The sequence below is a fragment of the Boleophthalmus pectinirostris genome, unplaced genomic scaffold, assembly GCF_026225935.1.
Source record: "Boleophthalmus pectinirostris isolate CB_2022bp ecotype Guang Dong unplaced genomic scaffold, ASM2622593v1 HiC_scaffold_9, whole genome shotgun sequence".
Taxonomy (NCBI): Eukaryota; Metazoa; Chordata; class Actinopteri; order Gobiiformes; family Gobiidae; genus Boleophthalmus; species Boleophthalmus pectinirostris.
In genome coordinates, this window is record NW_026571541.1 from 15,870,621 (window position 1) to 15,889,044 (window position 18,424).

Here is an 18,424-nt window from a genome sequence, read left to right on the forward strand (position 1 = left end):
GTTCATGTGTTGTTGTTTTAAACTAACACATAAGTTGATCTACAGATTTTTTGAAGGCGTTCAATGCACAAACTTTTTCCAACTTACTGTACAGCACAAGTCTTAAGAAAAGTCTTGAAGAATTAAGAATAATCTTTGCACAATATTAATGTGTCAAATGAACTGTATAGGACATCCAATCACAGAATGTCTTCAATCGATTCCGATTAAAGCCACTCACTGCAGTAGCTTTCAGTGTAAGTACATTTGTATTCACTTTAACCCCATCAGGGCAGTGTGTATTCATTTGATTAGTCTAGAATTATTTATTAAATGGCTGTTAGAGGACTGCGGGTCAATGGATTTGGTTCAGTGGGCAACGCACTTCCTATAAAACTTTAAAAGAACACAGCACTTCCCTGCGTTCTCCCATATTTTGACCCTCTTCAATTTCCTACAATTGCCTGTCGGTATAAATTCAGTGCTCATGCTCTTGTCTCACATAGCGCCCAGGGGAGAGGCAGTGCCAGTCATTCCTTTGGTTTTAAGTGTAATGAACTGCCAACGATTGTAGCCTTGTACCCCCCACTACAACATTCAAATGGCGCATCAAGAATCTCATGCTGATGGTAACCGACTCTCTTCCACTAATGTAAATGTATCATGAAAGCTTTTTGTATTTCTCTTTTTCCTGCTAGCAGTGTAGAGCCCCATGTGTATCCAGTCTGAGTGCTGCTAGGGTGGGAAAGAGTAGCTTTTCTCATTTCCTCCGACTGTTTTGAAACTGAATCACATTAGCACAGTGACAGGGAGTATGACTAGACCATAAAACATCCTGCTTTGCCTCTGTCCAAATGAGAGATGTGTCTGCTCAACACTGCAGGTGCTTGCAGCAGCTAAAAGATGCAATGAGAATATTGAAAATTATTCTTTCCGGCATTGCTTTTTAGGCCAACTGCTTTATCTAGAGCAAATTGAACAAAATACAAGATTTAGGAATGATATTGGTGATTCAGTTATTTTGTGTTTTTCTTTGTAATAAAATATACAAGATCAGCAATAGTTATGAATCATCTATGATTATTTCATTTATTTGCAAGTAAAGATGTTGTACTCATAACCTTATACTGGCAATTGGTTCAAAAGCTTTTACATTTCATTGATTCAGATTATTTATGTAATAAAAAAGGACAAAGCACAAATAATATTAATCACTAATGGGAAAAGAGGCTCTGTGCCAGCTTTAACTATTTTCCATCTATAGGCCGGCATGTATAGTGTTTGCTCTCATACACTGTTCACTTCAATTCATCAATAAACACAAAAACTTTTTTGCATTAACCTCTAAATTATGGATGCAATCTTCAAATCAATTGTTAAAAAGCAGTAACAACATAAGTAGAAGAAGTATAAGTACAGAAAAAAAACGTACTGCATAGGGGTGAATTATAGGATTAGTTTTTTCCTATATTTCCTATTTTTTCATTAAATTTCAATTTTTTTTTTTTTTTTTTTTAAGATAATTGTCTTACAATATCAAATTCTTGAACATGATTAATTAATTATTATTACCCATTGCCATTTGACCCATAAAATAAAAATCAAATCTTCCTCCAGTGTCTGAATTCTGCTCCAAAAGTAGCTGAGGATTAAAATGACCCAAGCTCATCATTGATGATTCAAATCTGATTAATTGCACAGGCCTACGTCATGTGTGTTACACTGTACTTTGTATTGTTGGAAAGCGTCGCTGCTTGTTATTAGAAACAGTGTGGAGCCCAAACTTGGGCAGTGCCAGTTGTGAGTAACAGGCCAAAATGTGTCAAGGGAGCAGACTGTTATTATCTGCGATGAAAATCCATGCTATCCTGACAGCTACAATTAATGTCAGCTGGGGTATTGAGTCTTTAAAAAGGAGCCGTGGCCTTTTGGCTTCCAGCCTGTCTGGCTATAGATGTCTCTAATGAGGCATTAGCCGCATGGCCTCTCCTCTCATGAGTCCAGCCCATAATGGCACACCTTTCATCTATTTTACACAGACACTGTCGTTGGTCATTAGTACAGCTCTGAAGTCCTATTACCTTAACGTCAATGATGAATGAATAGAATGTGGCTGCCAAGAACAATATCTCTTAGTATCCTGTGGTCAGCCATGACTTTTTTAATCCAATTTCGCCCCCGCCATTAAGTGTAATTGATAATTGATGCAGTCTCACTTCAAAGATTCTAGATTGTGCATCGTCACTTAAATCAGGGGACGAGGAATGTTTTTACTTGAAATAAAATCAGTCATGGAGTAGTCATTCATCAGCAGTCATCAAATTGCAAAGTGATCCAATAAAAAACAAAGTACTGAAAAAATATCAAATTTCAACTAACAACTATTTGATATATCGCTGATTTATGATTTGATGCCTGTATGTGCTGATGACTATGTATCCAATGACCAAACGCACTCTAAATCAGATTTTTTTTTTTTACTATTACACAAGATACAAATGGATATCGAAAGAGCAGCCCAAATATACCAATGTAACATCTATATGATTTTTCAGTGCATGTAAGTAATCCTTCGCACAGCTGCTTAAATCCACATTGCCGACTTCTCACTGCAGCCTGTTTACCATTGCAATGTTTTGCTGCTTTTATTTTTTTTTTATTTTTGGCACCTGTCACGGATGATGACTTGATGACTGATTTGATCTACAGGGAGAAGCACCTCATGGGAAAGAACCTACAAAAATAATGAAGATGCCTTGATGCCCGCACAGACTGGCATGTCGCCCCTGCCACTCTTCTGTTAAATTATTCCTTTTTGTCTTGTTGTTGTCTCTCTTGTGTCTTTGTTTGGTGACACAGGATCAAATTGCAAGTGTTCATTGTATGGATTGACAACACAGTGTCCTCAGTTCAAGAGGGGGGGCAGTATTGATAGCATTTGGAGGTGTGTTTTGCATAATGCTGCCTGAGGAAAAATCTAAACAAGCACTTTTTAAACTTGAAGTGAACTTGTCAGCTTATTCTGATTGTCGACGTTTGCTTGCTCCCATCTGCTGCTGATAAAACGCAGGAAATGTATATTTCATTACAACAGCTGGAGGTGTCACCTAGATTTGTGAAGTAATTGTGCTAGGCGTTTGGGAAACTGTCTGAGGATTTTTCCCTCCATGAATTGTCACCTAATGCCTATTACAGTCATTTTAATAAGGCCTTGGATTCTACCTGCAGATCACTATGTATCCTTTTGCACCCACATAGCTTTGTTAGAGTTGCAACCTTGGTCAGCAGCTTAGTTCCCTGTTGCAAATTTATGGCTCAGAGCTCTTTTGTAAAGATGGGAACAATCTCTGCAGTTATCATGGCTCAAGGCTGGAAAATTAGAGTGTCCTTCCTTTCAGTTGTTTCATCAAGGTCACTGAATAATGGTGACAGAGCTGCTTTGTCGTCTTTTGACAGAAGCAAATCTATGTGCAAAAGTACAGGAATAAGCTCACAACTACACTGATAATACCTCACTAATAGTTTTCAGGCTAAATTACAGAATCTTTTAAAGTGGAACTCAAGATATTGCCTCCCAGTAGTTGTTTCAGATGAGGAGACTGATGACAGTGACTGCTGACAACAGTGAAAGAAAAAAAAAGTTGCTGACTTTTTAAACATTTTATGAATATGAATAAATATATATAATGATTATATAATGAATAGTTTCTATACTTTAACAGCTTTTATAGATTTGTACTTGATAAGTGCAAACAACAATGATCTAGAAGAAAACAAATTTTTTCTACACATTCTGCTGATATAATGGCGATTATTTTTGTTAGTGATTATCACAATTATATAAGATGTCCCTTTTTATCACAGTAAATTATATTATTTTTTATTGCCCCATCCCTAGTTACTACTAAGATAGGACCACTCAGGTGACCTTGAACTGTTGAACCTTTCCTAAACAGTGACCCTTCGGTGCCTCTTGGCCGTACTCTTTGCCCTTCTGTGTGGGGCAGCTTGTTACAGCTCTGCCAATTAGGACAAAACAGGCTTTGCTCGACATCTGTGGTCCTCGGTTGGATAAAGTATTGCTGGGGCATGTTTAATGATGAACCCACAGTGACAGAGAAACCTGGATACAATGACCCTGCTGTGAGTCACTGTTCAAAGCAGAAATGTATTTTTACACATTTTTCACAGAATGTGTCACATAACTTATTTTTATATTCAGTGATAGGTCTTCACCTCCTGTGCCTTCTTGTGTCCTTTTCACATGAAGGTCGTAGTTGGGATGTGAAATATGTGTTGTTTTGAGATGTTTCTATTCACCATAAGTGCAGTGGATCTATTGGCAGAACTGTGATAATAGATTCTAAAGGTCAAGTTATTACATTTCAAAACAGCAGGTATTTGCAACAAGTAATGGCCAACACAGAGTTTGAGACCAAAAATAAAGTCACATTCATCAGGCTTTTCATTTTAACCACCTGCCTCTTTTGAGTATTTTATTTTATGTCATGACCACACAACTAAATGTTTTACCCATTGGGGAAAAGTACAGGACTTCAATGTTTTGAGCTTTCGCCACCAAAATCAGTGAACCCTTTCATTTGTAGAACCACTCGTCCAGAAGCATAATCTACAAGCCCCCTTTTATACATACGGCGCCTCTCTGTTTGATCTACTTTACAGTCATGGTGCATCCTTACTGCTGTTGGTCATTAGTCTTGCTTGTGTGCTGGCTCAAGTTGGATTCAGACTTGTGAAGTTCATGGACTTGAATGGGTACAAATAGGCAGAGAAACAGATAATGCCAGTGTGAAGGATCACTCTGATGTAACATCCGGCACTGGAACAAATCTTTGTCTTTTGATGGTCTGGAGTGAAAAACACTTTAGACAGACCAGTTCACTGAATACAGGGCTCCATCCCTCCCAGACGCCTGCTCCCAAACTGTTTTACTCTGCTGTCTCTTTCACAAGCTATTCTAAAAACAATAATATAACATCTATTCTGCTAATTTATGGTTTGAAGTTTTAAATAGAATAACAAAACATATTTTGTAGTTTTACAAACTATAAAACAATATGCACTGTGCCACAAACTAGAATTTCTTATCTGAAAATAATAAAGCACTGATTTTGCCCTAGCCACGCTACTATTTAATGCTCTAACTGTAATTTCATTGTTACTTGTGACAATGACAATAAATCCTTGAATCTAAATCTTGAAACAGTGAGTACAATATAGCTCTACAGGTATTGTTTTCTACCAGGCTGCTGTTGATACTTTTAATTTGAAAACACTAGTATATCCAGGCCACCTCCTGGCTTATTTAGAGTGCATTTAGAACATTAGAAAGTGCTGAGCCCCAGAATAAATGGGATAATCTTCCTGCTCTCCATTTCAGTTGACGGCAGAGAGGGTTAAAATGCGGTGGCAGGATACTGTGCACAGAAGAGATTGGCTAATCTGTGAAAGCGACTCGGGCTGCTCACTAGAATATTATGCTCACTGATTTAATGTCCTCTCTGTCTCTTTCTCCTAGGTAAGCACTTTCCGCCACACTGTTGGGGATGGGGGTCGGGTCGCTAGTCGTGATGGCTGCCTACGAGGCCTGGGATGACTGATTGAGGTGATGTACTGCAGTGTGTCCATTCACAACAGAAAAGCTGCTAGCATTGATTTCTCCACACACTGACAAGCGGGGAGAGCTCGAGGAGGGCTAGGCGTATAAAGCTACCACAAGCACTCTGACTACTTAACGTAGTCATTCTTTATGATGGATATTCTACTGACTACAGAGAGATGGAAAAGCAAAATATTAGTAAAACACCTACACAGCCATTAAATAAATACTTAAAGGGTTAAATAACCACTTGAGTCATAAGATCACTACATTCTCCATTATCAATTAATTAAATATGGCATCGCAGTTATAAATAAAATAATAAAAGTGGTGGGTATATTTGGTTATCTCACTGCTCACAAATCCTGTATACCAGTGGTGCAACTACATGTGTTGTGCCATGAGACAATCACATTGAATTTAGTAGATGATTTACTATATAACTAGGTCCTCCAAAATCCTATTTGGTACTGAATTTACGAGTCTGTGTCTTACACATCAACATAAGACCTTATTAAGCGTTGGATAACATTGATCTATGCTGTGGATTTAACACAGTCTGAAGTTGTATCCCTGTTTTTGCAAACCGCTCATATCAGGTTAATGCACTGTGTGACTTTTGATGGAGGCCGTGGCTTTAAACTTCACTTAATATTCCAGTAGGGCTGCAGTATTGACACTGAGATTGAACTACTTCCACATCAGTGCAGCAGTCAGACGGTGGTGGTCTGCTGAGCCTCCATTATGCATGAGGCCTGACCACCCTTCAGCAGCTGTCACTGAGCTGACCACCGGGGGACGTCACCGCGCTCCAGCAGGGAGGCTGCTGTAAGATGAGACCGCTGACACGGAAACTCCCACTACACTTCCATGCGCTCACCCCTTGCCGGTCAATAACCCCCTCTATGTGAGGATGGCTTTCTCTAGTATGGAGTTCAAAGGTCAGGCTGAAGCGCTGATATCTCAAAGGGCCTTTTCCTTCTCATAAGTTGATATAAGTCAGGATATAAAAACGCTGTCTGTGTTTGTAAGTGGATGGGTAATAATGGATTTGCGTTGACATCATATTGAGGTCTCCATCTGTATAGATGCTGATGTCATAGTGCTGATTATCAGTGTGGAGGACAGTATTGTTTATTCAGCATGTCTAAAAGAGGCCCTTTGGAGCAGATGGTGCTGGAGGCAGGAGACCCACCCTTCTCTCACCTCAATCTGGATAGCAGGGCTCATCACTGCAGCCCGCAAAGGGACAGGAGAAAGAGTTTGCTTAAGGCAAAACAAAGGCATCAACCTTGTGAGACTAGCTATAACATTGTGCCCATGGAATGTACAAAATGGTGTCTTTAGAGTGCAGGGAGGTGGACACCTTCCCATTTCAAATGGGGGCATATGTTGGAATAATACCCTGAGGAAGTCTATAGATTAGTGTTAATAAGCACATACGATACAGCAAATACACATTAGTGGCAGGCTGTCATCACCGAGACGTCTTAGGAGTAATCCTTATCAGAAGCCTTTGTGTTGGAACATCTGATTAAAGAAAATTGAAGGGACTGCTTTATCGCTGCAGCTGTGCAGCTAATTAGAAATGTGACCAGTTCCTCCAGTAAAATATCTCAATTACATTTGGAACTGTGTCCCACAGCTCTTTGTTGAGCCTGTATGAGCCTGTGAGACTGTCAGAACAGAATGGCTTTGTGAGCACAACTAACATTTCCAAATTCAATTGCAATTTTGTCTAGAACCACTTGAGCATTTTATCATCTTGTAAACTATTTTATTTTATTGCTTTGAGAGGGATTGTGGGCTTTAAATAACTGCACAATTACCTGAAGGCGCTACTTTCTGTTGTTAAACAGTGCATTTGCAGACTAAGATTTTACACTGGCATATAAATTGTGATTCATAGCAGAGGTCTAAGCCAAGCTGTGGAATATAGTGCAGAGAGTTTGAGTAAGCTTCCTGAGCTGCAGACCCCTGGGCCCTCAGCTGAGTGTAAATAAGATCAACAGATAGCGTATGCTCAGTATAGAATAGACAGCTAAGCCCATACATGCTCATATAATGTTGTTGTAATTGGATTAGTTCGGGCCAACAACCTCAAACCAATTAACGTTGCATTTATTTGGCATGTCTAAGTGGGAGTGCCACATTGAATCTATGCTTGCCCAGTCACCTGCATATTGTAGGATGAGAACGGAACTGAACTGGTAGTGAACTGAAGGTCTCCATCGAGTGGGTAAAATGTGTTTCATTGCTGTCAGCTATTGAATTTGAATCTCATTCATATTTTTGTTTCAAATAACAAAGGTCACATTAGCATTTGTTCTTATGAAGAGTTAGTATGCAGGGAATATATGACTGCATGACTGTTTTTGCTGGTTGGATCAAAGTTTCCAATTACTGTAAAAGTAATTGGTAAAGATGAGTAGACATTATAGTAATTCATTATTATTATGATCAGTTGTGGCAAATCTTAAATCTAGGGATGTTTTTTTTTTTTTTAGAGAGAACCCAGAAATGTGAACCAAGTACATGAAGCAGAATGTAGCGCTAATACATCTGGATTGGGCTTCCATCTATTTGTCCATTTTCTCTTCAGTCCTCATTCAGTGCAGGGTCATGAGGGGGAGAAACAGCACCAGAATACAACGTGTGTGCTGTGGACAGATTGTCAGTCCAAAACAGGGTTTAAACTGGCTCATTTATACCTATAGGGCAACCCAGTGGCTCTAATTTATCTGAGTTTCTTTGGACTATCGCATCAGTGGAGACAAAGAGAGATAAAGAGACAGCAAACAAAAACAACACATTTGTTCTTCAGGCTTCTCATTGTGACTTCTCAGAAAGCTGGTGTGGTTTCCAAAAAATATGTAGCAGATTGATGCATTATTGCAAACTTTATTTGTTCATTTCTTTTGTTGCTGTTTACAGTCATGACTGTCTGACAAAAGTCTGCTTTATTCACGGCAAAAACTGCACAGTACAGACACATAGTGTTTATGCTCATGTGAGCTCTTCCATGTGGTGCATTAGAGTGTCTCTGTTTTTTCTATCCTCCATTTGGGTTGGTTGTGAGCACTAACGCTGCTGTCAGCAGAGGCTGATGGAGCTCCACTCAGACCTATCAGCTGTGACGTAATGCTCTCTTCAATCAGCAGCAGCCTACCCAACACTAAATCAGGGAGAGCTGCCACTCTGCGTGATGCTAATGTTAGCTCCACACTCCCCATTCAAGCACTGGGCCTGTACAGCAACAGCACTGAACACCAGGATGAGGCTGGAGATTTTAATCACTGCTAACAACCTCACTTATCAAGAGCACATTAGGCACTCTTTAAGTCAAATGCTGATTACACAGAATGTGCATTTTATAGACACTAGTGTCAATAGTCAGTAAAGACTCCACTGATTTCCTTTAGTAACATTTAGAGCCTTTCAACCTAAAACAATCTTTGCTGAACAAAAGGACCACTATTATTGAGCAGATAAGTGGACCAATATTACTACTGTGTTTTGTATTGGAGAAACATAATTAGCATTGGTTTTATCTGGGTTATATATACTCCTGACAATGGGAGTGAGTGATTAAAGCATGACATTGTTGGAGCACATGTTAAAGCTTTCTGTAAGAATACAGTATTGTTATTGTGAATGTAGGCTTTTGTTGTTCTTTTTGTTAACAACAACAACAACAGCAGCAGCAACAATAACAACAACAACAAAAATAATAATACAGTAATCTTATATAAAGCAGTTCAATCATAATAATAATATCATGGGACGTTTTTGAGACAGGAGCAGAATACAGTAAGGACACAGGTGTTACGTGCCCTGCTGTGTGTAGCAATCTTAGGGCAGGATACTGAAAGAAATGAGGAAGCAAGCAGCACAACAGTGACACCTTTCCCTGACCCCATTTATCATGCTGCCTTTTTTGTCAAATTTACCCCTACCACCTGATATGCAGCTTTATTGCTAAATATACATTGGGATGTCCAAAAACAGCCAAGTTGTACAATGCAGAAATGGAACCTCAATTATTTTGTCAGAAAGCCAGCACAATGGCTCCTCGATTCAGCAGCCCCAAACGGATTTGGGTATTTCAAATCCTCAAACTGTTCATACTCAAACTCTTCAGGACATTTCTGGCAAAGGCAGAAGGAAATTTCATTTTTGTAGCCATCAGATATTGAACCAGAGCATCACACTACACACATGAACCAACGTGTTGAAGACATTTATTGCAATCAAGCATGATTTCTGAGTAAACCCATTATCAGCGTTTCCTCAGGGCAGCAAGGTCAGCTGCATCGCTCCAATCCCAGAGATAAATGGATCAGGTTTCCACACCACATGCAGCCCAGGGCCCAGACGGCCACAAGCCACATAAACATAGACTCTAGGCTTTAAACACAGGCTGCCAGTGCCACTGAAGCTTGTCCAAACACAAAATGTCTCCGAGCAAGAGGGTGATCGATGGACACTGAAGGGACATAACTGTAGTTTCATTCGAGCGACCTGCAGATTTTGTCCAATTGTGCTCTGTGGGCTATGGAAAATTCAGCATGTGGGTGCAGGAGCTCAGATGCCATGATGGTGGGATTAGATGACACTGCCCCCAATGTACCGCCTTTGAAACAGGCATTAGTACTATGCAGGTGTTTACCGTGTGCCAAGCCATGTGATCCATTTGCACATCAAAGTGTCCTTTAAAGGGATACCATATACTGTGGGGCTCCATTTTCCAACCCCGGATTGAAAAGATTGTGGCAGTGCCACTCGTGTGCATGTAGCCATTTGACTTGTTGTCATCGCAACAGGTGTTAACCACAGATAAAAATGTGGAGTGAGAAATGTGATTTTCAGTTGAAGGATAGACATTTCTTATCAGAGATAACCACTTTACTTCTGTCATAACCTGTCTGTGCCTCTGTGTTCAGCTGTTTCAAAGGCTGTGTAGACATGGATCTACTCTGTTGTGTCTTTTTGCAGTGGATTTACTTAAAAGAGGTACTAACTTATTGTTGAGATGCAAGGAAAATGTATAGATATATTTCATCTTTCCTTTTTCTTAGTTTGGTACAAATCCCTTATTCAAGAGGTAAGAATATTACTACTGTTATAGTCAGTATATTGTAATTTAAACTGTTAGTATTGGACATTTGTGTAAATGCCACAACAGCCATTGCGCTGGTTTTAAATGAGAAGTTATATATTGGAGAGAGAGAACAGACTAGAGCAGCACATTGATAGTTGTTTTGTGTTGAGTAGTCTAGTCCTAGGGGCGGTCTGTACCTACTTATAGAAAAACTGGCACAGCTTCCTCTGTGTTTATAAAGCTGGCAGACCCAGGAGCATGAACTGGAGACTGTGGATATCTTTGATATCTGCCACAGTCATCCACAGTATAGTTACAGGAGAATGTTTTTTTCATATTCTCGGTTACTGTCCCACGTTGTGCCAGCTTTTTCTATTTCTTCAAGATCTAGCAATTTGCAATTGCAATTTTGAAAAAGCGGTTCAAATGGAGTATATGTGTAATTGTATATGTATGTGTAAGCGAGGATGGGTGACCTATAGGACTGAAGGACACCCACATATAAGCAATCATCCAGAATGAGGTGCTATTTTGCATGGCTGCCTCTGGAGAAATGAGAGAAGTTGCTTGGAGGAGGTCACCAGATGGTATGAAAGTCAGCAACCTTTAGTCCAGACAAAGTGGGAGCCATTTAGTGTGACTGCTCTTCACTGTGTGGTGCCAAAGTGCTTTGTTATCACAGTCTGCGATAAGGACTGCAGTTTAAGCACTAGGAAAAAAGTACTGAGGAAATATTCAAGGGGTATTTCACAGATTATAAATGAATAATTTCTTTAATTACATAGAGATTATAGCTCTTTGCCTCTTTCGTTCAGGGTATTGGTTTTATCCTGATGCGTTGCTATATGTTACTATTTTTAGTACGATGCTTTTCAAAAAAGTGCTCCTATGCGCTTTTAAACTGTTGTTGAAAAGGATCACTCTATGACAGCTGACAGGAGAAATAAAGAACACAGAGAAGATACTGTAAATCAGAGAAGGGCTTGAATATTTGATGTGACAGAAGTAGGGAAAAAAATCTAAAGGATCAATATTGGCAACTGAAGGACTTGATTACACATTTCAAAAAGCAAAAGTCTGCAATGATCAGTACCCATTACTAGGGTGGTCACGTAAATTGATACTGCAACATTAAACTGTACTAAAACTAGTAAAGACACTTACGAATCTTGACATTTTTTCATGGATAGTTTTACTATGGCCTTCACCCATATCAGAAATAATATTCTGTTAAACCACATGGACATTGTTATGACTCAGCTCATCAGTAAAACAACTATTTGTGCTTGAAATTCCAGTAAAAAATTTAGATTGTCATTTCTGTATCAACACCAATGTCAAGTTTTAAGCCTTTTCCTTTGTATCTGTATTGAGTTTGTAATGTTTGTATTCCGACACAGTGGGTAAAAGATAGTTCTGGTCACGTTAGACTTAAATGGATAATCACACAATAAAGCCGTATAAAGTTGAGTTTGGTTTTGTTATCAAAGAGATGTTATACCAGTCCACATTTGGGGATGGCCATGTTTAGGTGAGTTCACTTCTGCATTTCCTGTGTGCCCTTTGGCCTGATCCTCCATTGGCAGCAGATAGCATTTGAGCTACAGGGACATTTCACCTGTCACTCTGCCCTGTAGTTGCTCTCATTTAACTGACTGGACATGAGCCCACTTAAACAAAAGCGAATGTTTGGGTTTCCCACTGAGAGCATTACAGAGCGAATGTGCCGCTATAGCAGACCTCTTGTTTACTCTAACATGGCAGCCGTGACCTTTTGTAAGCATTTCAAATAACCAGCGGGACCTGAACCAGAGTAAGTTGGGCTTTGGAGAGGAACTTCCTGCTAGTGCTGACATTAAGCTCCATCTGCTTTAACTAGACAACAGGGAGACCTGCACTGATTCAGCACTTCACATTATGTAAATGCACTGGAAATTATTTATAGCTACTACTACTCAAAGTTATTGCTATTTTTGTTCTCTACTTAGCTGTGTTATTGTCTTAAATATTTAATGTTTCCCTCTTCCTAATGAAATTCCATATACCAGTACATGTATGTAGGCTACATTAATGTTTTAGGACCTAGGGTGGTGTAAAACTGATATGGAAAAATAAGGTCCTAACTAACACATGCAAATACAATGATCACTATCATAATTTTTGTGGTTTAAATTAAAATGCTTTTGAATATGCCCCCTGTGATTTGTTTAGATTGTGAAAGTAAAAGTGGGATATTTGATGGTTTAAATGAGTGCAAAGTGACAGATTGTAGCTTTAGGGTGTGTTTTTAGCACCACTGATGGTGATGACATTTTCTTCAGCACATTTCCACGCTGTTTTTCCTTACAGATGGGCAGGGCTCACTTTTAGTGCTTTTGTTTAGTGACTCTGCATCCTTTATGGCAGTGTGTAATCAGACTGCTGTCCTTCTGGATTAATAATAGCTGTGATTGTACACAGCCTACTGTATCAGCTCGGCTACGCTCCAAGATGTTGTTTGGCCACAGAACACAAAGCAGGAGCTGAATGACTGCCTGTGCCATTAGTCTAGAGCTGGCTTTGCATTTTCTCCTCTCCTTTAACAACACCAAAGTCTATTTGTAGAAAAAAATCAAATTTTATATGCATCTTTATAGCGACACAGAACGTGCTATTTCCCCCTCAAAATCATATTGAATTATCACTGTGCCTCTCCATAAATGAGAATATAACAGTAGTCATGGTGGATGCAGCAGCGGGGCTAATGTAATGACATGGTTGGAGTCCAAGTGGAGTTGGGACCTGCAGGACACCAGGCTGACCTCAGCCCAGTTAAGTGATGGTCTGAGCTCAGCTCCATCTGCCTATTGTGTTTGCCCTTGGCAACCCAACATCGTGCTGGCGTTGGAGAGCTAATGAGAACTGCAGAAAGGTTAAGTAAACAGGAGGGGCCAGCTAAGAGGAAAATTACTACTGCTATCATCACAGAGTGGAGCGGAGTCCAGCTCTGGCAGTGCTCATCATTATGTCATTCATCAGGCTGATTTTAATGGTGCGTACTAATACTGCACTGTCAAATATAGTGCAGCACAAAGATGGGACAGGAGCTGGTTCTCCAGTCAGGGTCTGCTCCGCTGACGAGAAGGCAGGAGGTGATCCTCACTATTGGCTCTCTCAACCAGTGAGTTGCGTATGAATTGGAAAAGTGTCCATTTGAGCCGGGCCATCCCTCATGGTTGTGAGCGGCTCCTTGGAGCTGCTCCTCAGGGTGAACACAGTGTGCCGACTCTCCCCATACCATGATGGATGATGGGATTGTTATTCAGCATTCCTAGGCTCCGCTCTGCTGCCAGGCTGCTGTCTCCTCCGATGGCCATTGTTCTCCGGTCGGCTGGAAGAGTCACCTTTATCCGATTGAAATAAATGAGATATACTCAAACTGAGACATTAATTACAAAGTTTATCTCCCGGCTAAAGTACACTAATAAAGGACTCTAATAAGGCATCCATCATAGCTCCACTCGGAGGATGTGGCTCGGGGAGCTGGCCAGAGGTCACTGTGTGATGAATGACATCATGTGTGATGCAACAAAAGGAGGTACACATGTCCACCCCATGTCCAATGTCCAACGCGCTACTATGTGTGCAGTCAAGGTTTAGTGTCATATTCTTACATTCATTTGGATAGTATTGCAGCCATAGTATATCTTCTTTGAAAGCAACAGCTTATCAAATCAAACTGTGCTTATTCTGCATGACCCGATGTCTGCTCTGTGCCCTGTGCTCTGTTCAGGACTTAACACCTGGATGCGTGCTGTACAGGTTGTGCTCACCGCTGTTTGCTTGTCAACACACAACTATTGTTAACACTATTTTTGTGAGCCTGCTGCAGACAATGATGACAAATGTGCAGTCTGCGCTGGCGGCACTCACTGCTGACTGCTCCTGGCAACACTGCTGGCTACACTCATATAAAGATAAAGTGAAACCTCCACCAACACACTGATTCACAACAATTGATCAAGCTTTGTTGTAACCTGACCCTACGCACACTGACCACAATTGACCCAATAACTGTTAGCCCTTTGTGCTCAATGCAGTTTTGTGTCAACTAAAGCAAGGAAGCTTTTATCTTAACAGTATTATAATGTATAACTACTACTAATGTACTAACTCTGTGTCCAAGGACACATGAACATTTGTGGTCTGTATTCATCAAAAGTGGTTTCAGAAAGAGACCGTGATGAACTTGACAAAAGATGGACCAGTTAGACGGACGTGCCTCTGTAGATGCTATTAGCGTTGTCTTGTACTGTGCATAGTTTGTTATGTACTGTGATAACACACGCCATAGAGAAGTGGGAATCAAAGGGTGACTCAGCATTTGATTATTTGATTCAGTGTGATGAGACACAATACTCAGCAACATTACTGATAATATTACAACATGACGATAATGGCGTAATCAATAATCCACAATCACCCATAATAAGATATTAAAGACTAAACACCACATTTGCTAAATGAAATACTTTGTTGTAGTTTTGTTTCTCCAATAAGCAACAAAATGATCGTGTTCTTTAGCTATAATATTGGTAGTGATACATATATCGATTCAGCACTCTCACAGTTCTGCTCCACAAACACTGCAGTAAATAGTCCATGTAGAGGAGTTTTGTGAGCATATTGTGTCTTTTGGCAGCATCTCCCTCTGACTAACATCGCCACTGCTGTTCTGCTCGGTTACAATCGCGCCAGCTGTCAGCCTCATGCTTTCTAATGTCTTCTTTGTTAACGTCTTTAAATGTGTCTGATAATGGCGTTACTGGAGGGCAGGCTCCCTCCAGCTACAGCCCACACTGAGACAGAGGCTACATGCCATGTGATGTGTGCCACGACCAGCGCACAGAGGAAATGCTTAATCAGGCCTAATCACTGCTCTAATGTCCCCCTAAAAAGATCCAACATGTGGCAGAGAAGCAGATGGAGCATGAACTGTTATTAGTAAACATAAGGTGAGCCCTTTTAGCTGCATTACGGTGGGGCCTTTTAATCATGAAGCAGGTGTTGTCCGCATGTCATACATCACACAAATACAAAGGCTAATTCATCTGTCAGACAAATGACCAGGCCGTTCAAGTGTACTCTGTGCTCTATGCAAAAAAACAGCTTCTCCTCATATGCAAAACAGCCCTCCACTCCTTAAGATCTATTATTCACTCTCTTGCATGCATATCCAATTACCAAATAAGCTTGCCTCGATCCACCGACTACCCAAAATCCCTCATGGAGAAGGTAGCAATTAGTAACACCAGAGGGCAACAGGGCGGATGGGAATATCTAGTATTGTTGAATTTGGTGGCTATTTTTCTTTTTTCTAACTGCTGCTACTGATTAAGCTGAATGTGATGGTTATCAGAATAAAATGTAGATATTGCAGTATAATACACATTGTAACGCAGCAAGTTCAATTCAAAGAGCCCATAATACTATTTTTTGTTATATCTTATAATGCTGTTTACTCATCAAAACATATCTGAAATTACTTTTTGTTTCATTCACACATGTTTAACACACAAACCCTACATATTTAGGGAGAGTCAGACAGAAAACACAGTGTTCCACCTCATGTAATACACTAATACAGGAAGTGCTCTACTGTGTTTTCAAACTCCATACATGCCTTCATTAGAATAATTTGGATAATTTCAGTCCTGGAATTGCCAATCTTTACTTAAATAAAGGTACAAGGTAACCAACACATGACACATGACATCATGAGGTGTAACAGCGTTTTGAGTTTTGGAGATGTAGACAGACTAATAATAAAGGGTTCTTCAAACATGTGTGAATGAAACAAAACACAACTCTAGGTATGTTTTTGATGAGGTAACAGCAACATTCTAACATGACTTAAAGCTCAATTTTGTATATTATCTTTTCTTTACTATAATTTATAGGATTAAATGAAGTGAGTGGATCTAACTCGTCAATATTCTAATATAATATATATATTTTTTTGCCTTTCAGCTGCTCCTTTTTCATCAGGGGTCACCATAGCAAACTGTTGCATGGTGATTTGGGAGGTTTTTATGCCAATCTGCATCACACTGTGACTGGCGTGGGCAGTGGGGCGGTCTTATCCAATGACGCGACAGTTTGCAACATACATGAGATTTAATCCTGCAACTCCGGACCAGAAAACCCATATTTAAACATTTTTGTAACACTTAACACTTACTTTCTGTTATGTCAATCACTATTTAATCTTTGCACTTTTACTGTGTATATCTGTGTATATTTGTAGTACTATATTTCTATATTTTTTTACATTTATATACATTTATATAATTATGCCTTATTTGACACCAGTCTGTTGCTATTTTGCATCTTATTTTGAATTATTACCATTTATATTTTTGCTCTTTGTTTTTATTTATTGTGATGTGTGAGCTACTGTGTCCAAATTATTTCCCTTGTGGATCAAGAAAGTTTGTTTGTCTATACCTATAATTAACATTATGTTGGATACATTTAGTGTATTACAATAATTGAGGTAATTGCCTTTGCATATTCTGAAAATGCTATATGTAGTCCCATAAGCAGACCCAACCCGTATTGAGTCTTGGTTCCTATATTGCCTGCTCTGGTCTGTGTTGATGTCAGCTAAACAGTGCATAATAATGCCCCCCTACTGTTCAGCTGTGCACCGTGCAGCATGTGTGGCTGATTGGAGAAGACAGAGTTTCCCTGTGAAATGAAAATAATGTGGGAGCAGCTTGTTGCTTGGCTGGCCGCAGCAGAAGTTCATCCTCGCGGGCTGACCAAAGCTCTGTGGTTAGCCGGGGGCATGCTGTCTTGCTCCTGCTTCTGAGGCTCATCTGTCATTGGCCAGACCTAAAGCTGCTGGATTTTTGCCTGGAGACGTTTAAAACTCTCTGGCGAGGGGTCATCCATTGAATTAGAAGCCAACAGGGGAAAATATCTCTGTGCTGAAGCTGAAGGGAAGTATTAAACAGGGTTTCCGTGGCAGCGCCGCCTCAAGCCTTCCCTGGCCTCACAGCTTGAACCCTAACCGCTCATGTTCAGCACCAGTCTACTTGCAAGGACCATTAAAATATTTCCATTTGGTGATGCGGAGAATTCCCTCCATTTCTATTGTTTTCATCTCAGATAAGAGTTTTTACCTTCAATGTTTTCAATAAGCAGGCAAAATGATAAAATAACTAACAAGCGAGTGAGATGTAGGCAAGCGCACGTCTCCCTGCAGAGTCTCTCCACTTGAGAAGCTGGAGTGTTTGTCATTGAGCTTAATCAGGGAACACCATCAGCTCTGCTCCATGAGAGGCTGGGCATGGCTATAGGGACTGCTCCTCCACTGGTTTTACTTAGTTACTATTTCCATCTAGTCCCACTGAAGAAATAGAAGCACTTGTGTGACCTAGTGCTCCACAATATTGACCTGGCAATTTCAAAATGTTGGATAATAATAATAGTGTCCAAGGGTACTATGCATAATTCAACCACAAACTAATCATATTGCCTTTTTTGAAATGCTATTAAGTATGGTAGACAGCAATTCAGGGGTAAATGACAGGGATGCACCAATCCAGCTTTTTTAGTTCTGATACTGTTTCTGATACTATAGCTTTAAGGATCCACCAATACCTGATATCAGTGGAGGGTCGGAACAGAATTTATTTCCTTTAAACAAAGATTATATGGAACAAAACTAATTCAAATGT

The 18,424-nt window shown here is 40.0% G+C and overlaps 1 protein-coding gene across 1 annotated transcript in view; it reads left to right on the forward strand.

Moving 5' to 3' along the window:
* cadm1b (cell adhesion molecule 1b) overlaps positions 1 to 18,424 on the forward strand; it is a 122,237-nt gene that overhangs the window by 34,853 nt on the left and 68,960 nt on the right. The window lies entirely within an intron of this gene.